The sequence below is a fragment of the Mustela nivalis genome, assembly GCF_964662115.1.
Source record: "Mustela nivalis genome assembly, chromosome: 4".
In the NCBI taxonomy this organism is placed as follows: Eukaryota; Metazoa; Chordata; class Mammalia; order Carnivora; family Mustelidae; genus Mustela; species Mustela nivalis.
In genome coordinates, this window is record NC_139023.1 from 78,684,433 (window position 1) to 78,709,966 (window position 25,534).

Sequence of the window (25,534 nt, forward strand, 5' to 3'; positions counted from 1 at the left end):
TTTATAATATTTAATGTCTTGTCATGTGTCTCCACTCAGAATATAAACTATGTGGGTATAGAGATGTTTTTTCTCTTGTCCAGCAGCTAAAGCTATCCTTAACATATAATTGCTCAATAAATATTTATTGGCTGAATAAATAAGGCCAACCTCCATAAGCGATGCAGAGAAACAAATTACATCAAGAAGCAAATACAGTTATTTTTTTACATATTCAATCTGCATTTAGGTAAGGAAATTATCCTCAATAGAGAATTTTACACAGGGTATAGGAAATATTTTAAGTATGTAAAATAGAAAGAAAGAATCAAAACAGTTTTATTTGCTTATAATGATTAGTTTAAATTCATTATTAAATAAATACATGGAGTATTATAAATAAATTCCATGACTATACTGCATCACTAATACAATTTAAAATATAAACCATGATTTTGTTTCTAAAATAGATTTGAGAGGTTGCACCAAGCACAAGTTAAATAAACTTAATTTTCCCAGAAAGGTGCAGTATTCTGAATTTCCTTAAAAATGCCATTAAGCAATGTTAGCCATGTGTTAATGATGCATCTTCAAAAGCAGTTGTCAGGATATCATTCTTCCAAGTTGAGACAGAAAACATATGCTACTCCTTATCACAGCAAGGCTCTAACTTCACTGCAGGGATAGAATGTTATAACCTACTAGAATTACCAGGCATATTTCACATGAATGCTCAGTAAAGACCACATTTTGGTACACAATAAAATAAAAGAAAATGTTCCCTGGAGGCAATCCAACAGGCTGAGACTTCCCTATTTTTTTTTCATATTAAACGGAACTGATGAGTTTGAAGATATGAAATGCAAAATATATTCAAGGAGGATAAAGTAAAAGGCTACCAATTAGGTCAGAGTAATTATAGAAAAATACTGTTTGGCAAAGTTGGTCTTGAATCAATGAAGAGCTCTTTTACAAGACCAGTGCTCTAACCCCTGAGCTATGGAGCCAGCTGCGAAGAGCTCTTTTAAAAACTGAATATGCACCATAATTTTTTTTAACATTTCAAACATATGAAGTAGAGTAGAAATAAGAACATTTCTTGGAAATTTTCTGTTTGAGATTTGAAAAAAAAAATCCAGTTTAAGTTGATTCATAGCTTTGAGATAATTTTGAAATGTGAGATTTTGTTTCTAACTGGGAATCTTACAAAATAGCTATCCTTGATTGTAGACTTAAAGCTTCCAGGATAGTCTATGTTTTTCACCAGTATGCTATCTGGATTATAAATTCCTTAGAGCTAGGGTTATTTTTTTTTCCCTACTTACAATTATGATGACAAACTGGACATGGATATTAGTATCTCTCCCACACAATCTTCAATGGCCCTGTGAGAAAAGTAGCTCAGGCAAGGGCTCTAATGTCATTCTGAAAAGGTGTTTTTTTTTTCTCACCAATTTAGAAACAAAACCTAATGGAGTTTATAGAAAATAACATTAAAACTATAATAAATTTATGGTACCATATTTAAATAAAAAGAATGAAGTAACACACCACAATATATTAAAGTTGTTTTAGATATAGAAAGTTTTTGTAAGAGTCACTTTCAACCATGTAATACAGAGGCCTCAGAAGCTTGCGAGTACATAGGAAAATGAAATTTTAGAGACATTTCTTTAATCCCCCCCAACTGGTACTACATTCCTACTTCTCATTGTTTGGAGATTTTAACAATAATAATCTTTGAATGTGACAAAATGAAATGATTTTTTACTTACACAGAACACTATGTTCTCCACAGAACTAAATACTGAAGTAATTTCAGTGTTTCAATTCACTTCTAGAAGCATATGGGGTAGAGGAAAAAAAAAAGTTAGCAATAAAATAAGATAAGGTGATATATATATAACATAATGATTTCTTAAAGACAATCTAAGTTTTTTTTTTAAAGATTTATTTAATTTATTTGACAGAGATCACAAGTAGGCAGAGAGGCAGGCAGAGAGAGAGGGAGGAAGCGGGCTTCCCGCTGAGCGGAGAGCCCGATGCAGGGCTCGATCCCAGGACCCTGAGATCATGACCTGAGCTGAAGGCAGAGGCTTAACCCACTGAGCCACCCAGGCACCCCCAATCTAAGTTATTTTTAAAAAACAAGATGTCTTACCAATATTTACAGTAAAAAACCTAGAATACTTTTGTCTTTCAGTTTTATTGAGACCAAATTGACATACAGAAACACATAAGTTTAGGGTGTACAGCTAATGATTTGACTTACATATAATGTGAAATGTTTACCATCATAATTTCAATTAACATCCATTATCTGATACACATATACACAATTTTTTTCCTTGTGATGAGAACTCTTATGATATACTCTCTTAGTAACTTTGCCACCTATCCTACAGTAGTGCTCACTATAAACAGCCCAAGGTATATTTCACCCTTAGTATTTATTCATCTTGTAACTTGAATTTTGTACTTTTTGACCTGCTTTATCCAGTTTTCCCTACCATATCCCCATCTCTGGTGACTACAGATATGATTTTCTAGTTGTTGTTGTTTTTGGTTTTTGGTTTTGCTTTGTTTTGTTTTAAGTTTCACATCTATGTGAGATCATACAGTACTTGCCATTCTCTATTTCATTTCACTTTGCACAGTGGCCTCAAGGTGTCCATCCATGTTGTTACAAGTGGCAAAATTAACTCATTTTTTATGATCAAATAATATACAGGCAAAACATGTAAGGTAGAAATGTCTTGTGATGATTAATTGTATGTATTTTCTTGGTTAGCCAATAGCATCCAGCTTTTGAGTCTATCACTAATCTAGATGTTGCTGTGGACAATATCAGCTGTTGTGTATTTTATAAATATGATTAACATTTACAAGCCGCTGATTTTAAGTAAAGAAGATTACTTTTCATAACATGGATGGGCCTGTTCCAATTAATTGAAGGTCTTAAGAGCAAAAATTAAAGTTTGATAGAGAAGAAGGATTTCTGCCTCAAGATCTTAACAGTTGAAATCCCAGCTAAGTATCCTCCTTATTGCCTTGCTCTATGGATTTCTAACTTGCCAAACTCTACTATTATGTGAGATAATGCCTTAGAATAAATCATAATATAAATAGAGGTAACTAGATTAAATACAGTATTTCTTTAAATAAAGAAATATAGAGAGATAAATATCATTATTCTATTGATTATATTTCCCTAGAGAACTCCAATAGATACATATCTTAATTACACCTATATGACATCTTATTTTGTTACTTGATTAATTGCTTATACTAGTATAATTGCAATAAAGCTTAGAGTAACATGATGCTTAACTTATAAATTAAATACTATGTGAAATTATAATAAGACTTAATAAACTATGAAATTGTATTAGAATTATCTGTTCTAGGAACACCTGGGTGTCTCAGAAGATTAAACTTCTGCCTTTGACTCAGCTCAGATCATGATCCCAGGGTCCTGGGATTGAGCCCCATGTTGCGCTCTCTCTGATCAATTGAGCATCTGTTTCTCCCTCTCCCTCTGTCTGCTGATCTGCATGCTTGTGCCCTCTCTCTGTCTCTGTGTCAAATAAATAAATAAAATCTTAAAAAAAAATCTGTTCTTAAATTGCTTTTTAAAATTGAGTTAAATCATATTTCAAGAATCTATGTAACTATTGACCTTTCATGCAAACTCTAGTCATTTAAATCCAAACAATAATTTAATCAAGCTTTGTGTTTGCTCTCAGTTTTACAAATCCATAACAACTTAATCTTGCTTGGAGAAAAAAATTGAAGAAAACATCTTATTTACCTGAAGTGAACTTCATGTTTTTTTAAGATTTTATTTTTAAGGGCACCTGGGTGGCTTAGTGGTTTAAAGCCTCTGCCTTCAGCTCAGGTCATGATCTCAGGGTCATGGGATCGAGGCCCGCATTGGGCTTTCTGCTCAGTAGAAGGCCTGCTTTCCCCCCTCTCTCTATCTGCCTCTCTGCCTACCTGTAATTTCTGTCTGTCAGAATAAATAAATAAAATCTTTAAAAAAAAAAGATTTTTTTTTTTAAGTAATCTCTACACCTAATGCGGGGCTCACATTCACAATCCCAGGATCAAGAGTCATATATTCTATCTACTGAGGCAACCAGACAACCAAATTTGTATTTTTTCAACCAGTGTATAATCTACAAAATTTATTCAATCTCCTTTGTAGTCATTTACAAAAATACATTGATTTGTTTACACATAATTATATATAGTTGTTTTATTGCTTATAAAGTTTTCCTTTCAATTGATGAATGGATCAAAAAAGAAAGTGAGTATCATTTCTGCTTTAGTCAAAATCATTAAGAATAACATTGTGCATGATAATTGAATACACTGAAAAATATGTTTTCAGGAGATATCATAGGGCACATTTTTTATAGACAGCAATGGAAAATGCTCTAGGATTTAGGTAAAATGATTTTAATACTAATTACAGTGTATGTGGGAGGAAGTGGGGATGTTGTTCCTCACAGCACTGAGCAATTTGTGACAACAGCTAAGTGCCCTAAAGTGTAACTCAATTCTGACACTTTCTACCTAGAGACAGTATCAGACCCCCACAGGTTAAGAGCTCAGTCCTATAAAACTGCCCACTCCAATTCAGATGTCAATCACAAGTCTAAATTGTCACTCCACTTCTGATCAACCAGCGAGAGGTCAGATGTTCAACAACCCTCCTTGGATTTGCTTAATTTGCTAAGGCAGCCCAAAGAATCCAGAGAAATAGTTGACTTCCTATATTACCAGATTGTTATGAAAAGATACATCAGGAGTTGCCAAATGGAAGAGATGTGAATTGCAAGATATGTGGAAAGAGTAAGAAGCTCCCATGCCCTCTCCAAGTGCATCAGTCTCCCCCAGCCTGACAAGTTCACCAACCAGGAAGTTCTGTGAATCCTGTACTACTGGGATTTTTATGGTGGCTTCATTATAGAGGCATGATTGCTTAAACCACTAGCTACTAATAATCAATATAGCCAACTATCGCTTCCTGCTCCAAAGGTGAGGGGGTGAGAGTATAATTCCAAACCTCTTATCACATGGTTGATTCTCCTAGCAACCAGTCCCCATCCTTTGTATAGCCCAAAAGTGGCCTCATTAAAATAAACTCAGGTGTAGGTAAAAGGTGTTTGTTATGAATATTAAGATACCTTTATCATTCTTATTATCTAGGAAATTCCAAGGGTTTCAAGAGCTCCTTGCCAATTAAAGGAAAAGACTGATACTTATTTATTATTATAAATCATAATATCACTCTCCAGGAATTATGAAATTAGATGTTATGCAGTAGATGTATCAATAAATCACAACATTTAAGGTAAATAAAACAAAGTAAAAATACTTTAGATTTTTTTTCTAGTATTAAAAATATTTTATACACTTGTTAAAACTAGCCTAAGGAAAATAATATAAGACATATTTCTGACATGTGATTTTGGTATTTCTTTGACATTCATTACAAACAGATAGCATATTATACTACAAATTGACATTTACTAGAAAAATACAGATTGAACATTTCCATTACTGAACTGTTTGTTTATACCTAATTTTTCAGTTGAAATATTGTGATTTACCCTTCAAAAACACTTTTTTTCCCCTAGAGTACGTGAACTGCACATATTAAACCTCTTAAAATATGGATGTGAGAAATTTCACTCCATTAACATTTAAATGTGAGTTGTGTATTGCAATTACAACAGTATCTAAGTGAAATGAGAAAACTGCAGATTCTCACTAACAGAAGATGAAACATCAAATAAGTTGCAATACCAAATGAAGCCTGAAAGCTATTAATTTCATCACACTGTAATACTAAGTGATATCTGCACTTCCTAAAAAAGCCAATAAATTAATCTACGTACAGAAAATAGGAATAAAAATCAATTAATAGTATAATAGCAATCAGTCATTATATAAACACAGCAATGATATTATGTAGCAATTAAACTGTATTGTAAGTGACTAATGTTCTCAAGGTAATGCAAATAGAACAAAGGTATAAATCAATTAACAAAACCTTTTTATTTGTGAAAATCTTTGAATATAGTTGCCACTTAAATTCAGTTTATTTAAGCTTTGATGCTGTACATCCATTAAATATATTTTACAATCCTATAATTTTGATTTTGATTAACTAGAAAACAATTATCATAATGAAAAGCAATGGACAAATCAAATTACAGTGAAAGAATTTTCTTTGAGGTGAAAATGAGTTTTTTTTTAGACATACAGAATTGGAAGGAACAGAAGGAAAACATTAATAGAGATACCCTCAGGAGACAAGTAGATGGAAGTCAAAATAGTGCCTTGTATCCTGATAAATCTCCTTGGAGAATACCACACAGATGTATGAATAAGCATGCTACAAATATTCCACCCAAAAATCAGATACATTAGCTCACCCAGTAAAGAATAAAGTTAAAGGAGCAGAATAGTGATCCATTTTTCTACTGATTACGAAGGAGATATTATCCCCAAGAGAAGAAAGCAGCTGATCCAGTACAATCCTGCTAATAATTGTACACATAATAAACAAAGTAATAATATTTGGTGGGTAAAATTTAATCTATGTGAATCTCATAGAATGATGTACATAGTTTAGTATTACTAACAGGATACAGATCAAACACTTTGTATGACACATGGCATTCTGAAAAATGTGATGCAAGCATTGTAACATTCTTATAAAATAGATGTTTGATAACCTACATGATCTTCACCACACTCCATTTCACTTAGAATGCTTAACTATTACTCTGGGACAGAGAACATGTATCTAATGTGAGAAAAAAAGTACATAAAGAACCAGACGGGATGCCCCAGGACCCTCATTACTTCACCTGTGCTACTTTGTTGTTTGTATCCTTGAAATTATTCCCAAAGCTTGACATTGACAAGATCTCTTATTTAGTGAGTTTATTTTTCAGTCTGATTGGTGGTGGTAGCTCAAATTTGCACCATGAGAGGATGGTCCTTCAGACAGAATGTAGCTGCCCATCCATCTTTGGTATAAAGTGACAAAAGCTTTGAGATAAATTACAAGACATAAATATTACTAATGGATTTTGGAGAATATAGAATTGAACCAAAGAGTACGATCTAAATGAATGATATGGAGTAAATGGAGAAAGAAACATTTAAAAAAAAAAATTCTATTACCTGGTTATTTCTAGTAGCTTTGGAAAAATTCTAGACCTTTGGAAGAGGACAGTATTGCAGAAGTAAGTAAAAGCTGTTCATTCTTTTTTTAAAAAAGTATGTATCAATGCATGACCTTCTTATGTATTTTTGTTTACCTGAAGAGATGCCCAATTTTCTCACAAAACAACTCAAAGTTTTTGATTACCCAAAAAGTTGTATATATAATTGGAGGCCTAGCTAGGTCAGATGACTACTGAATCCCAAGGACATACTTTAAAAGAACTCAAACATTTTAAAAAGAAATGCTAGGGTGGGGGACACCTGGGTTGCTCAGTCATTTAAACATCTGCCTTCGGCACAGGTCATGATCCCAGTGTCCTTGGATGCAGGCTTTCTGCTTAGTGGGGAGTCTTCTTCTCTATCTCACTCTCCCTCTGTGCTTGCTGTGTCTCTCTCAAGCAAATAAAATCAAAAGAGAAGAAAGAAGGGAAGAAATAAAGAGAAAGAAATAAAAAGAGGGTGGGAGGGAGGGAGGAGGGAGGAAGGAAGGAAAGAGAGAGAAAGAAAGAAAGAAGAAAGAAAGAAAGAAAAGAAGAGAAGAGAAGAGAAGAGAAGAGAAGAGAAGAGAAGAGAAGAGAAGAAAAGGAAAGGAAAGAAAAGAAAAGAAAAAAGAAATGCTGGGTGCCTGGGTTGTTCAGTCAGTTAAGTGACCAGCTCTTGATTTGGCTCATTTCATGATTTCAGGGTTGTGAGATCTAGTCCCACATTGGGCTCCACACTCAGTAGGGAGTCTGCTTGGAATTCTCTCTCTCTCCTTCTAACCCTCCTCTGTTCATGCATGCTCTCTCTTTCTCTCTAAAATAAATTGATTAGTTTTAAAAAAGAAATGCTAACAGAAGTTTGATGAGTATTTAATGGTATTATCTCTTAGAATTGATAATGGAAGGATGTGTCACTAATTTTAGATATTACTTAAGAGGAGGGATTATTTAAATACTTAATATTGGTTATTGAAAAACAGAAAATATCAATTCTTTATTTAATTGCTAGTTATACATTTATGATCTAAGTCTGTTATATAGTTGAATTACCTGTAATATTAAACAGGTCATGCCTCACCTACCTTCCATACTCTTCAAGTAACATAGAACAGGTAATCGGGGTTTCCAAATCTCCCTTAATTCAAAAAATCAGAAAACCTTAGAATTATATTTACAATTCATTTATATTACACATACACATATATATACACACATGCACAAATACATTTGAAGAAAAATGTCTGGAAACTTTTTGCATAAAGAATTGAAGCCTTCGGGATGCCTGGGTGGCTCAGTTGGTTAAGCAGCTGCCTTCGGCTCAGGTCATGATCCCAGCATCCTGGGATCGAGTCCCACATCGGGCTCCTTGCTCGGCAGGGAGCCTGCTTCTCCCTCTGCCTCTAGCCTGCCACTCTGTCTGCCTGTGCTTGCGCTCTGTATCTCTCTCTCTCTCTCAAACAAATAAATAAAAATCTTTAAAAAAAAAAAAAGAATTGAAGCTTTCTTTGTAATGTTAAAATATACTTTCTCTTAAAGGTATGATAAAGCAAATTTTTTTAAAAAGGTTCTTCAATATTACATTCTTTTAAGTTTCTCTAAAATCCTATAAAAGCAAATAATCTTTGTAAGATTTTTTTTTTTTTGAAAAAAAATCTTAGAATAGTAAACCTGTCTTTTCAGTGGTTGCAAGATTTTTTATTATTTTTAACCTAAAAAATTAATGTGTATAATAACAATAAAAAATAATTCTCCTTTATGTGGACATTTTAAGTGCTGATATTTGTCTGCATGAAAAAAATATTCTCTCAACATATTTGAGACATTAATTTTTGTTTTAATATTGTTCTGCTTCATTCCATGTAATATACAATATTCATTTTCAGGTTTAATGGGAGGAAAAATGAAAATTTAAAGTTCTATCTTTGATTTTGTTGACAGCTGATTTAATGTTGTCTATACAAAGCAAATTGATTTTATGAGAATATACTTTTTATATATATGCATAAGTATCACTGTTTTGCTATACATCTAAAATATGAAACAGTTGCTTGCTTTTAAGATTACAGAAGAAAAGCACATTTACTTAAGAAAATTTGGACTGTGATTGAAATATGATAGGATAACAGGAATTACCCAATATTCCAATTCCTACACATAAGTGTTGTAAAAATTTGGTATATATTCTCCAATGTTTTGTAAAGTAATTACACTCTACATGCGTTCAGATATATCCATGTATTGAAATGGTCATATAACTTATTTTTTAGATATTTTCTCATGAATGTAGTTTTATACAATATCCATTGTTGACCATAAATGTTCTTATTGCTATTTAACAATATATTTTCAAATAGCCTATTAATTTAATCCAAGTGTAAAAAAAAATGTGTATCTCATTTTTTAGTTATTTTCTACTTTTATCCCTCATTTTTATTGCATTTTACTATAATAGGATCATAATGTTTGAATTTTTTTCTTTTTTCTAAAGACAAAATCTTGTCCCACTCTATTTTTTCAAATTCTCTTCCCTTTTAGAATTTTCTAAAATACATAAAAATACTTTGTAAGTTTTATTGTTTGCATTAATTCCCACCATTGTGGAAATGTGTAGAATTTCAGTCATATTTTTGGTCAGAGAATTTCTTTAATTCAATCTTAAACTCATCAGATTTTAACCAATTTTCCATGGTTTTACATTTTCATCAATATTTCCTGCTAGATGATAAGTTTTTTTGTTTTTACCTTTAGTGTAGGTAGGTTGATCATTTGAGCTATGCTGGAGTTCATTACTTCTGTTTGAATTTGTTGATTTTGTTTTTGAATATATACAGCATCAACATAGCTTTCAAGGGGAGAACTATAAAGGAGAGTTTTATTGTAAGAAATATCTCTTCTAGTTCGTTCTCTCATTCCCAACTTCCTTCTTTTATTCTATTTCCAACTCCTCCATGTAAAAAATTTTACTCTTGTCTGTCTTATTTCAGGACTGAGGAAGAGAACAAAATAATCTGACGATTCTTTATGTCAGAAAGTAAAACAGCCCATAGAATAGAATAGGAATTGGTACAAACAAACACAAAGAGAAAGAAAACCTTTTCTCCCACAGGGTGTAGTTGTAATAAGTAAAAAGAAAAAATGATGGAAGAAAAAAAACCAAAGTTTGATAATCATAAACATAATTATTTAAAACAAGAATCTTTAATAGATGAAAGCAGAGAGTATAAGTTAGAGGAGAAACAGGATATTTAGAGTTATAAAATATTCTCTATGAGGTACATGTGGCAAAATCTTACTGGATCTGTAAGTTAAATCATAGGATCAGATTTTTTTTTTTCCTGATTTTGTTAGAGGAGGCAGTTAGGTTCTGACAGGATATCTGGAAATTAGCAACTAGGAAATTGTGACCAGCTATTGGGAAAGTCAGAGGTCTGTCTGGCAGCACTCCACAAGAAGTTGGATCAAGGGGCGCCTGGGTGGCTCAGTGGGTTAAGCTTTTGCCTTTGGCTCAGCTCAGGATCCCAGGACCCTGGGATGGAGCCCCGCATCAGGCTCTCTGCTCAGCAGGGAGCCCGCTTTCTCCTCTCTCTCTCTGCCTGCCTCTCTGCCTATTTGTGATCTCTGTCAAATAAATAAATAAAATATTAAAAAAAGAAAAAAAAAAAGAAAGAAGTTGGATCAAACTAGACAGACCCAGGTTGACAGTAGCCATAACAGGAACCCGTGACCAAATTAGGAAGAAAAAGAGCAGAAAACCTGTTTCTCATCCCAAGGGATATATAATTCTACCCCCTAGTTAACAAATGTCAATAAAAGATAGAAACCCAAGCCCCGGGGAACTCTGGTCTCTCTCTCTCTTTCATTTGCCGGTTCTTCTATCTGGGGAGTATACTTTTCACTTTATTAAACTCTCTCCCCTGGCTACTGGGTGGTTCAGTGCGTGGACCTCTGCCTTAAGCCCAGGTTGTGATCTCCGGGGTCCTGGGCTCAAGTCCCGAGTTGGGCTCTCTGCTAGTGGGAAGCCCGCTTCCCTCCACCTCTCTCTGCCTGCTTCTCTGCCAACTTGTGATCTCTGTCAAATGGATAAATAAAATCTTTATAAATAAATAAATAAACAAACAAACTTTCTCCCTTGTGTTACTTACTCCCTTTACTGCTTGTCTGTTCTTGAATTTATTCTCATGAGAGGACCAAGAACCTTTGGCAAGTCCTTTGGTTCTGGCTGGGTGAAGGCCTCTGGGCCTAGGTCTCCCCAGTTCACCTGGCAGTGTATTTTCCTAGGAGATATACCTAGCATAAAATGAAGGAGACATCATGCTACAACTTTCATACAAATGATTGGAGGGAAAATCAATCAAACAGTGTGTCTATCTATCTATCCACCATCTACCTATCGATCAATTGATTGATCGATAGATACCACACACACACACACACACACACACACACACGGAGGGCAAATCTGGTAACACTGGGGATCTGTGTAAAGGATATTGTCAGAGAGGAGGACCTTCCTTTGCCCTATTGTCCTCTTAGCTGGACTTAGAATAAAATTGACAAGAGACAGATTAACAAGAGAAAATCAAACTTAATAGGTATCTATATGGGGAATCCACATGGACATGAAATTCGAAAGACAGTGAGACAACAGGAAGCTTGCATGAACTAAGGAGAGGGGTAGGGGCTTAAGGACACAACGGGGAGTAAGGCCATTACCAAGAAGGTGAAAGTGAACTGGGAGAGTGAGCTCATCTCACAGAGTCAAAACATGAATCTCATGGACAAAGGAGAGTGAGTGAAAGGGATAGAGTTTTATTAAGCAAGGATACAGGAAAAGCTCTTAGGATTGAGATGGGTCTTGACATTGTTGCCAACATAGGCCTCCACTGACAGTTCTTTATTTAGAACTGACCAGGTATCTTTGTGTCCTTAATTTTATTGTGATGTCTTATTTGAGTAAGAACTGGTGATAACACCTTTTAATGGCTTACTTCTTCTTTGGAGTCTGGTTATTCTTTGTTGGTCACAATGTGACTGCCATAAAAAGACCCCACCTCTGACATCCAGGGCAGGGTGGTCTGGTTTAGCTCCCTTATCTCTGGTTTCATTACACTTCAGCACTTCTTGGATTTCTGTAAGCCTGATCCCTTAGCACCCTACCTATCTCTCCCTTCCTGTCCCTTACTCAGTGATACCCTTCAGATGTATAACATGGGTAATATGCTGGGGGCATGATTGCCAACATGTCTCTGGGGAGAGGGGGTGTAGAGATAAAGGAATTTTTATATGTTAAAGTAGACTTACAGAATCCTGGGGGTTGGGCTAAGATCAACTTTTACCCTTAGCAAAGTGTTAACATCTAGGCAGTTGAGTTTCTAGGAAATGTCACTCTGCCCACCTCCAGGACTTGTCAATGTTGTAGTGAGGAGATTTAATGATTCTTCTTTTGTCTTTGTTTCTCACATCAAAAGGAGATGTTTGGAAAAATAGATTATTATATAGATGAGTTCCTTTGGTAAAGGGACTCTGTTAATACATATCTTCCTGGCATGCCTGGGTCATTCAGTGGGTTAAAGTGTAATAAATAAGTAATACATATCTATTATTTATGAATACTTATACGTAAATTATGAATCCTGGAACACTGCATCAAAAACTAATGATATACTGTATGGTAACTGACATAACATAATAAAGCATAAACATAAACATAAAACATAATAAAATAATAATAATAATAAATACTTATCTTCCTGTTGCAGGGTCTTCTTGCCAGTATAAATTTAAGCAGTTACACGGGAGGCAGAGAGCCTTTCATGCATCTGCTGGGCTTTTATTACTTTTAAACTAGAAATAATCTTTATGACAAAGTGGCACATTTTGGGGTGTCTCATCCTGCATCCCTTCAATATACAAGACTTTTGTTTCTTTTCACGCTTTTTTAAAAATTTTTTCAATTTATTTATTTTCAGAAAAACAGTATTCATTATTTTTTCACCACACCCAGTGCTCCATGCAATCCGTGCCCTCTATCATACCCACCACCTGGTACCCCAACCTCCCACCCCCCTGTCTTTTCACACTTTTTGTTAAGTCTGTAATTACTTCAAAAGAAAAGGTCATAAAAAAAATAAAATTGGTGATTGAGTAGACAAAGTTCAGAACTTAGGACTGAGTCATGAAAAAAATCCAACACCTAAAACATAATAAATAAATAAACTAACCAACAGAAGCGTGTGATTCTAAATTTTGCAGTTTCCAATTATATATAATTTATGAAATGGACTTATTTAGGTCTTTACATTTGCCTCCAGCTGGAAAGCTGTCTTTTTATCACAATCTGAGATTTGTTTTGTCTTTTCATCATCATTTGTGCCTCACTTTTCAGACTCTTGTATACTTTAATTTTCTTATCTTAGTGAATACATCAATTTTTTAATTCTTTGTGTGACTTGTATATATTTCTTGCATTTCTCTTTTTTATATTTAATCATTAAATATTTTATTACATCCATATTTTCATCTCCAAAAGAAAGTAGGCTTTATCTAGAATCACTTTTATCAAAGGAAATGAATCTCTACAACAATATCATCAACAATTAAACCATAGGGGGGATAGGCATTGCTTTTTTTCTTCTTTGTGCCGGATGCTATTTGATCATTCTCCTGGAAAGTAAGTTATAGGGCTGGGCATTATTAATTTATCTTATCACAGATTTTATTATTTAACTGATGGTGGCAAGTAGGAAAACAGGCTTTTGTCCTTTAATATGTGATCTTTGAGTCTACCTGCATTATTTTCATTCATAGTAGCACCAAAATTTACTCTACTTGGTTGGTTCCTGTAAGCGATGAACCCTCAGGATTTTTTTATTTGTTTTTTGACATATCCAGTGAAGATAATTTACATGACAGATGTTCACTGAATCTCACAAACTGTTTTGTCAATCTGGAACATTCTCTTTAACACAGTATTTTATTGTTAATTTATTGTCCTTTGTCAGATCATGCCCTTAAGTTTTGAGATTGCGTGTGTGCCCATGTGTGCCTTAAATCAGAGATTACTATTAGAAGCAAAAATAATAAGGTGTAGTTGTAAATTTTGATTTTATTCTCAATGTAATAGTCTCTGCAGAATTTGGTCTATGATAAAGAATAGGTCTCATTGAAATGGAGTGGAATGCTCCCAAGTTCCCAGCAATTGTTTCAAACCTCTCTAATTTTGAAGCTAAACAAGTAATTTTTCAAAATCACATCTACATTTTCTGTTTAGCACTGAATTCTCATTTCGTAAAAGGAGTTATATGGTTATTCTATCTTACTCTACTTGCAAACTGCATGTTAGTTGAAGGTCTCAGAATATTTTCTACTTATTTTCTAGAACACTGGGAAAGATAAGTTAAATATTTTTGGTAAGCAACCTCATTTGATTTTTATATGAATTACAATACATTACAATACATTTTTGCATTCATTAATTTTCTCCTACTATATTTTATCCTCTTCATTTTTTTTTCTTTTCAGTGCTTATATTTTTTTATTTCTTAATCCATGGTTACCCTATCATCTTCATCTTGAGTTCTAAATTCAAAATATTCCAATGGTAATGCATTTTAAACTATTTATTTTTCATGCATATATATCAACTAATAATTTTACCTTAAATGAGTTTTCTGGTGTTTCCATTATTTTCTCTTTCTTTTTCTCCTGATTAATCAGGGCAATTGCATTTTAGATATTTTAAAATATTCAAATTGTACAAGTCCTGAAAATACACACTGAAATGGAAATTGTGTTCTTTATATTAATATGTATGTGCATCTAATGAGTTTTAATGAATGTGTAAAGGTCATTTCAATTGATTGTTGATTTGAGTAGTTTTTCTTCCACGGAATTTGAAAGAATTGTATTCAAATAGACTGGATTCTTATAATAATCAAAATGTTATAATAGTGACTATTATGATATTAAAATAAGAATTTTCATGGTTTGAGAACAAGTGTTTTGTCTTAAAGTCACAACTTTGAAGTATAAGTAAATTTAATTTTTAATATGTTAACATGAATTACATATGAATTAGAGGGAAATTTTTCACTATGCAAATGGAGAGCCACTAATAGAATGAAATAACAAAGAAATTTAAGAATTCTCACCTGATCATAAACAAGCACATCAACATTTTTTTTAGGGAGCACAACAAATACTTACATGTCTTTAATACCATAAATCATGAGATTGATTGTTATAAATTAATGTATTTCCAAATTTCATATGCCATTATAGATGAGAATTCTAAACTAAGCTTATATTTATAAAAGTTATAAACTTTTTCCAAATTATAGAGTTAATAAGACAATTCATTCAAGTAACTACCAATTAAAAATTTCATAATTCAATAAAATACATACCTGCTGACTATAATTTATAATATACTGAATGCATTTAAAAATACTCTTGGTCCCATATATTTGAAGAGAGGCAGCATCTGTACTACTAATAACAATGTTGCATAATATAATAAAATCATATAAGCAATATACAAGGAGATTCAACTAATCATATTTTCTTTAATGGAGAAAGGAGATAATGCTACAATAGGAGTATTATAGCACTGGAAATTCTCTAAATTCTAAATGATTGTGTGAATCAGGTCACTATAATGTTTATAAAACTTTTATCTCTAAGATAGATCAGTGTAGCTTTGTTGCATTTACCACACAAATTAAGGCTGGATAGCACATCAAAAGGATATCAAAAGCATTTGAGAAGTTAAAGGGGTGAGAAATTGAAAATATAATAAAGAAAAATAAATGAAAATGAAAAACTTGCCATAAGTCTGTGACCAAAGTTTTCCTGAACCCCCATTATTATATATTTTTTTAATTATACTAGAATATTAGTTTATCTAGCATCTTTGAATGCTGAAAATCTCAGAGTAGTTTCTATGTCATTGGAAACACAGTAGCTATCTTGAGTAGTTGTAGTTTAGAATCAAGTTAAGCAATCAATATTTCACACTGTGGCATTCTTGTTGACCTTTACAATTTACAATTTTAGCTTAATACCCCCCCCCCGCAGTGAAATATCTTCATTCATTTATTTAAATAAGTTGTCACTGGTTTAGTGGCAACATCTTTCTATGACCTCCTGATAAAGAATGCCAATTGTTGCTACTATCTTATAATTTAGTGTATAAAATATTACTCCTTAGGGGAAAAAAAACAATAACAAAAATAATCAAGAGCAACAAATGGATGTATTTACATTCAATTGTATATAATGCAAATATCCTCTGTTTTATATCATAGTATTTTCTAAACAACCTTTCATTTATTCTTTCCAGATTTAAGAAAAATTCATAGTCTTTGACCCAGTTCTCCTAAAAACAAGCTCCTAAATACTGACTTACTTGCAGGAAGTTTATTGGTGCATAGTGTGTTTGGAAACACTACTTGTGAAGGATTAAAGAAATCTAGATTGGACATAATGAATGTCTGAACTGCAATAAAGTTGCAAAAAACAAAACAAAACAAAACAAAAACCTCAGTCTATCCAATGCAGAGCTCTGGATCTGGGATGGCATTTCAGAATCACTTAGAATTCAATCAAAGGGAGTAACTTTTATATTATTCTATTTACTGAAGGATGACTGCCAGCCACCAGGAAGGGCATAACCTTGTGACATCTTTGACCAAAGGTAATGCACAAAAAGAGAATTAGTCATGGGCTGGGGCAATGAGTACTTTATTCTTAAAGTTAGGTTCTGACCATAAAGTTCCTAGATTCATCTATTTTCTAAATAGAATTAATTTGTGAAATCTAAAACAGACACACACACACACACACACACACACACATATACAAACAAAAAGCAGAAGCATACCTATAAATACAGAAAAAAAACAAAACAAAGCAAAAAACAAAACAAAACAAAACAAAAATACTGATGGTTGCCAGACAGGAAGAGGGAATGGGCAAAATGGGTGAAAGGGAATGGAATGAATAAGTCATGGGGATAAAATATAGAAAATATAGTCAATGGTATTGTAATAGAGCTATATGGTGCCAGATGATATGCTCACGTTGGGTGAGCATAGTGTAAGGTATAGAGAAGTTGAATAACTCTGTTGCATATCTGAAATTACAGTAACACTGTGTGTGAACTATACTCAAACAAAAAATAAGGATAAAAATAAAAATATTAGGGGGTATCTGGGTGGCTCAATGGGTTAAGCCTCTGCCTTCAGCTCAGGTCATGATGTCAAGGTCCTGGGATCAAACCCGCATCGTTCTCTGCTCAGCAGGGGCCCTGCTTCCCCCCACCTCCACCTGCTTCTCTGCTTACTTGTGATCTCTGTCTGTCATATAAATAAATAAAATCTTTAAAAAATATATCAGAATTTAAAAATACCATTTTGATTGCCTCTTGAATAGTATTGTTCTCACTATTAGAATATCTTAGGTTAAACATAATAAAGTAAAACAGTATGGCTTCTTGCTATTTGTCTTAAACTTCAAAACAAGCTAAGAATTAGAGCTATAAAGGAGGTGTAAGCAAAGGCATAGTAGAAATTCGGTGCAAGATATGATCTATTTAGATCCCATTCCTCAGTTTTTATTGATTCTCTCGTTTCAGAGGTTTTGATATGGTAACTCTACATCGCAGAGACCACAGACAGGGTAGACTTTTGTGTCTGCAATCTGTGGACAGGAGATAGCTATTTCACTTCCCAGCATCAGGGATCTGTACCTTAGAATAAAAGAAATACTTTTTCCACTATCACCCAGTCTGAACATGTGTACAAGGCATTGTTCTTTCTCTTATGTACTTTTCCTAATATTTTCTTTGTCATTTATTCTGCTTCTCTTTCAATATAGGACTCACAATTTCATAAAACCTTTCCATGTGATTTCAATTTTGCTGACTCTCTTCCTCCTTTCACAATTCCTCTTTTCCTCCAATGAAGCTTTACTGCTTTTCTCAAGGACTAACACAGTCATCATTCCTTTCCATGCTATCCTCTACTACGTTCCCTTTGATTTTGCTTCAGCAATTATACCTGCTATCTTACATCTCAAATGTATCAGCCAGATACCATCTTTCCCCTTACATGCAATCACGACTAAGTCTTCTATCCTATTACAATGATTTAAAAGTCATTTCTTTAGCTATTGCTTTTTCAGGATACCCTTTCATTTATTTTCTTATCTTCACTGTCAAATCCCTAGAAAATATAATTTTTACTTGATACCTATTTTAACCCACCAAATAACCCCTCAACTTAATGCTATCATGCAAGAGAAATTATATTTCATTTCTTTAACATTTTCTCAAGATTATTCAAAGAATTAAACCCAATGATCTTTTTCCAGACATTATTTAAAAGCTCTATTTGAAAACTTTTTCCCAGAGATGAGATACTCATTACATCAGATGAAGCCTCATTTCACAATTTATTAAGTCACAACATGTTTTTCTCTAAGTTTTAGAGGTTTCAATGCCCTGTAGAAATGTATGGACTAAAATTACTCCTTTGTCCACTTTCCTTGATAAAGGATTATTCTTATGACATTCTTTTATGTATATCTTGATTATATTTAATCTATATAAAGACTTAAATAATTTTAGTGATTTTTATGAGCCAGTCTCTTTGTAAGATTCTTCTATTGAGCATATTATTTCAGGTTGACATAGCACACTACAGCAGGACATCTCAGTCTTGGTACTATTAACATTTTAGAATGGATCCTTCTCTTTTACTCTGGGACTACTTTGTGAATAGTAAGATGCTTAGCAATTTGGGGGGGACCTGCCCACTAGATGATAATAGCATACATCCATCACCAAATTTTGACAACCAAAAATGTTTCCAGATATTAAAACATGTGTTGAAGCAGACCATCTTTCTCTTGAGAATCACTTCATAGGTGAAGAAAGAGAGGCTATAAAAGTAAAAGATTGAAGGTTTTTAGGACAGTTGCAGTACATTTACAAATTTAATTGCATTCTGTATAATCCCCACATGAAAACACTACAAGGTATATATTGATACTCCCCATTTCATACATGAGAAAACTGAGGGGCAGACTGGTTATTTAGCTTAACCAAGATCTCACCACTTACAATAGGTATAACTTGGGTCTAAACCCATTTATTGAAAATCAGCACCCATGCTGTTACCAACCCACCAAAATTGCCTCTAAACCACCACATCAAGGTTAGAAAGAAGGGAAATCCTTTAAAAAGAATATAAGATTGGTAGACGGAAATCATTTTCAAAACCTGGAAGCCATTTAAAATAAAATAATAAAGAGGATAGTAAGAGGAAGGCAATCAAAAGTATGGTTCAGAGGATAAGAAATTAAAAAGACAAGTATACACATCTTTAGGAAGTTTGGGAAAGAGAGGGATAAAACTAGGTCCTACTCATATGAACATTAGATTTAAAGCTATAATGTAGTAGGGGATTTTTAATGTAGTAGGACAATGTTTCTTCTTTAAATCTTAGTTGTCTTTATTACAAATCCATCATTTCTGATCAATTATTTTCTTAAGAATGCCAGTTTTTTCCTTGTAGTCACAGATTGAAGTCATTGGTCTAGCGACTGATAAGAGAATCACAGAATTATGTAGTTATTTGTACTATGAGGAATCTAGCAAATGCAGACCTGTAAAGTGCATCATTTACACGGTGTCATGCTATTTCGTTTTGCCTAATTTTACTAATGGCATAAGTAAGACAAACCAGGATATTATGAACATAAACTGGAAATGAACATTATTGGTTTTGGTGATTCTAAGTTTACATTATCTTTGATTTGAATAATTATTACAAGCTTATCGTTGCAAGATGCAAGAAAACATATATATTAACAGACTAACATCATACAGAGAGACCCCACAGTCCAGTTTCCAGAGAATATAAGAAGCAGAGGTGCCAATAGGTGGCCAGTCAGGTGGAGAAGGCAATACTGTGCTAAAATGAAGTAAAGTCTTAAAAAAGACTCAGCTGATTGCACTATCCAAAAGGCTGGTAAGTCTGTGTACAATTGTACAGTGTCAAGAATATTTTAAATTGGGTTTAGAAGGAGAATAAAGGTAGATTCTGGATAAACTAAACCAGATGAAAACTTACATCAGGCTGTCCAGGCCAGTGCACACACCACACAAACGCTAAGGACGATGGCACGCTAACAAAAGAGAAAATATTTGGAGATGGACTTAAACATAATAGAAAGTGTTGCTCTGCTGCTCATTCCAGTGTGGAGCAAAACTGCTAAAACAAGAACTGTCTTTCAAAGCCAGGTCACAGTTTGGTGCATCCATATATTAACCTTCCAATATATGAATGAACATGTTTTGTAAATATCTTATTCCCCCCTTAAAATAGAGGGGATATCTTTTACTAGAAAAAAAAAAAAGATAAAAAAAAGAAAAAGGTCAAGAATCCTATTAAATTTTTTAAAGACCCTCTTTTGGTTATTACAATACTAAGTGTATGTCCTTCATATAGTATCGGTGAGGAAACTGCTTACTTGGATTATGCAAAGATAAGTAAGGAAAATAGAATATAAGAGGTTGAAGCTAACTGTTGCAATGGTTTAGAATAGTTTGGCTTTAAATATCTTTGAGGTAATGATAGTAAGCATAGCTGTCACATATTTATAATAAAATATAAATATTTTAATTCATTAGACACATGAACATCTAACATTTATAACCACATAAAAATAAGTCTAGGTATAAGATTTAGATATCATTGTACTCATATTAGCATAATGATAAAAATAATTATTGGTTGGCAGTGTAAAATAGTAATTATTACATTTTAAAAAGGCTAAACTTGATGTGTTCTAATAAATGCCCAAGAACATAGTTACTTAAACCAACTAAATATATAAATACATATAACTCATTGCCATAATCTCAGTATACCTGAATTGAGAAACACGCTACATTCTAGGACTTCATTTCTAAGTTGTGGTGATATTTTGATTCAATTTTTTTCTTCCCTATTTATTACTAGGTAGTTTTTAACAGATGACCTCAGGAAAATTTTATAAAAACAATTTCAGGATAAAATTTTCATCTGACCTCCAGAAATACATTCTCAAATGAAATTTGAGATAAGATTGTAGATTCTGCCACATAGCCAGGTGAATTAGAAGTTTAAAAATGCCCCTTTGTATAATAATCTCTTCCAGTCCCGTCCATGTTGCTACAAAAGTTGGGTATTGGTCCTTTCTTTTTTTTTTTTTTTTTATAAACATATATTTTTATCCCCAGGGGTACAGGTCTGTGAATCACCAGGTTTACACACTTCACAGCACTCACCAAAGCACATACCCTCCCCAATGTCCATAATCCCACCCCCTTCTCCCAAACCCCCTCCCCCCAGCAACCCTCAGTTTGTTTTGTGAGATTAAGAGTCACTTATGGTTTGTCTCCCTCCCAATCCCATCTTGTTTCATTTATTCTTCTCCTACCCACTTACGCCTCCATGTTGCATCACCACTTCCTCATAACAGGGAGATCATATGATAGTTGTCTTTCTCTGCTTGACTTATTTCGCTAAGCATGATACGCTCTAGTTCCATCCATGTTGTTGCAAATGGCAAGATTTCATTTCTTTTGATGGCTGCATAGTATTCCATTGTGTATATATACCACATCTTCTTGATCCATTCATCTGTGGATGGACATCTAGGTTCTTTCCATAGTTTGGCTATTGTGGACATTGCTGCTATAAACATTCGGGTGCATGTGCCCCTTTGGATCACTACATTTGTATCTTTAGGGTAAATACCCAATAGTGCAATTGCTGGGTCATAGGGCAGTTCTATTTTCAACATTCTGAGGAACCTCCATGCTGTTTTCCAGAGTGGCTGCACCAGCTTGCATTCCCACCAACAGTGTAGGAGGGTTCCCCTTTCTCCACATCCTCGCCAGCATCTGTCATTTCCTGACTTGTTGATTTTAGCCATTCTGACTGGTGTGAGGTGATATCTCATTGTGGTTTTGATTTGTATTTCCCTGATGCCGAGTGATATGGAGCACTTTTTCATGTGTCTGTTGGCCATCTGGATGTCTTCTTTGCAGAAATGTCTGTTCAGGTCCTCTGCCCATTTCTTGATTGGATTATTTGTTCTTTGGGTGTTGAGTTTGCTAAGTTCTTTATAGATTCTGGACACTAGTCCTTTATCTGATATGTCGTTTGCAAATATCTTCTCCCATTCTGTCAGTTGTCTTTTGATTTTGTTAACTGTTTCCTTTGCTGTGCAAAAGAGTGAAATAAGTCAAGCAGAGAGAGTCAATTATCATATGGTTTCACTTATTTGTGGAGCATAACAAATAGCATGGAGGACATGGGGAGTTAGAGAGGAGAAGGGAGTTGGGGGAAATTGGAAGGGGAGGTGAACCATGAGAGATTATGGACTCTGAAAAACAATCTGAGGGTTTTGAAGGGGTGGGGGGTGGGAGGTTGGGGTACTAGGTGGTGGGTATTATAAAGGGCACGAATTGCATGGAGCACTGGGTGTGGTGAAAAATAATGAATATTGTTATGCTGAAAATAAAAAATAAATCAAAAAAAAAATGCCCCTTTGTGTGTCTATAAAATATGTATTTGTATCTGTAAATGAGTAGTTGAGAGAATTTAAGCTGTTACAATTTCCTATAATACTAACAAGGAAAAGATGTGTAAAAAATAATGACAATGTCAGGTTCAAGTTGGATCAACTTTTTCAATCAATGCAAATACCTAGAACATAGTATAGTCTCACAATGTAGGAATTTTTCTTTTCTTTAACTTGGAGACTATGACTCTTCATCACATTTTTCTACATTACAGAGATTCAGTAAATACATATAGATGGATAGATGGATAGATAATAGAAAATCTTCAAATTTTCCCCTTAAGAATATATCAAGGAGGAGCTCCTGGGTGGCTCAGTGTGTTAAGCCGCTGCCTTTGGCTCAGGTCATGATCTCAGGGTCCTGGGATCAAGCCCTGCATGGGGCTCTCTGCTCAGCGGGGGAGCATGCTTCCCCCTTTCTCTCTCTCCCTGCTGCTCTGCTTTGCTCTCTGTCAAATAAATAAATAAAAACTTAAAAAAAAAAAAGAGAATATTTCAAGGGGAAAATTCACAAAATAACAGGTTGTATTATTGTTTACCTTTTTTTTTCAATATGACCTTTGAAATAAAAATAATTCTCTGGGCAGCCTGGGTGGCTCAGTGGGTTAAAGCCTCTGCCTTTGGCTCAGGTCATGATCCCAGGGTCCTGGGATGGAGCCCTGGATCAGGATCTCTGCTCAGCAGGGAGCCTGCTTCCTCCTCTGTCTCTCTCTCTGCCTGTCTCCTTGTCTACTTGTGATATCTGTCTGTCAAATAAGTAAATAAAATCTTTTTAAAAAATAAAATTAAAAAATAAAATAAAAACATTCTCTGAAAGGAAAAGGATCCCATCCCCTTGAAAGGTTGCCTTAATGAGAAATTCAGGAATACTGTTTTATGTAGCCACGAGGTAAAATCACTTTTCGAATCTTTGCATTACCGAACGTCATGGTGACTTTAGAAACAGCTTATGGTTATCACATTGAGAACAACTTGTTGCTTTCTAAACATTTTTCCATGGCTATTCAGACCCCTTATATGTCTGTAGAAACATGAAACCACTAATATTTCTGGAAAAAAAATGATTGTCTATGTCCTTAGTATGGAGCAAAAAAAAAAACCAGAATCAACATTATATTTTAAAATTTCACTTGAACAAACATTATTTTTCAAGAACTTCCCATTTTAAAATATAAATTCATGAGATCAGGGGAAGAATACCTTATACACTCTCATATCTTCAGATTCTAGAAAATGTACCTGCCACATTTTAAGGACCAAAAACAAAAACAAAAAATGTTGCTTCATATAGAAATATTTATTTATGAAACTTTATTTATGAAAATTTAAACTAAGCCAGTTTACTAGGTCTCTTAAGAAATCAGAAATGACCTAAAATACAGAAACAACCTGGGGATTAGCAAATAGATTTACCAGTGCTATAACTGGAGTATTTGATAATTTTGTGGATTTTCCAAAACTTAAACAGAGTTGTGAGAAGGAAATTAAAAAAAAAAAATGGTCAGTGCCTTTGAAGGAGGACTATATGTAACAAATAAGAAAATATAAAAGTCAAATCCAGGCCTGCACTTTCTAGTTTAAATCCCTTCATTAATCCTCTGGTTTGAATTTATAATATCTTTCTAGTTACTCAAGAAAAAAAAAAAGTTAGGGAATATTATTATTTATTCCTGTTGAGGCTTCTCTCCAGCTTCCTCTTCTTACCTGCCACAGTCCAACCATGTTCACATTTGCCCTGTTCCCTGTCTAAGCATGCGGTTCCTTCTCTCTAGGTTGCTCTGTTGCTTACTCTTAATCTGACTAATTTTTACACTGGCTTCAGTGCTCAGTTTGAAGCTTCCTAACTTAGTTTGAGTCCTCGCCTAAGAGTGGTCCCATGCCACCACTGTCATCACTTATCACACCATATTAAAATTACATAGTTACTCATATATTATCTGACCTTGACTATGAACTCCAGAAATATAGACTCCATGGGAATCTGTCTCAGAAACATTTTGTGCCATGTGTGGTTTTGGGCACATAGCAGGTATGCATAACTTTTTATTCAATGGGTGAATTAATGTATATACAATTGAAGGAGTGACTAAAATTGGAGTAAATGATTGTATCACTTAACTGTTGCTCTGATAGTGGAAAGAATAATCTTTTATTTTCATTTCTCATTTCTCATATGCTACATAATTACATACACTATAATTCAAAAACATTTATTTTTGAACACAGGAGAAGTATAAACTCCTTTATAGAAGTGGTTTTAGATGATTTTTAGATGCAAACTAACCAAATGTAATTATTACAATGAACAAAATATTTAATTGAAACTTCCAAATATTTTTAAATGATGTTTCCTCAATTCTATTCAAATTCACGTAATCCTCCTATTTTGAATGCATTTTTCTTTTCTTTTCTTTTTTTTTTTTTAAAGATTTTATGTATTTATTTGACAGACAGGATCACAAGCAGGCAGAGAGAGAGAGAGAGGAGGAAGCAGGCTCCCTGCAGAGCAGAGAGCCCAATGTGGGGCTCGATCCCAGGACTCAGATCATGACCTGAGCCGAAGGCAGAGGCTTAACCCACTGAGCCACCCAGGCGCCCCTTGAATGCATTTTTCAAGTGACTTTATTAATGTAGCAAAAAAATGATTTGTGTTTCCAATATGTTTCCCAAAAGTTCATGTCTTCTGAAAAACTTTC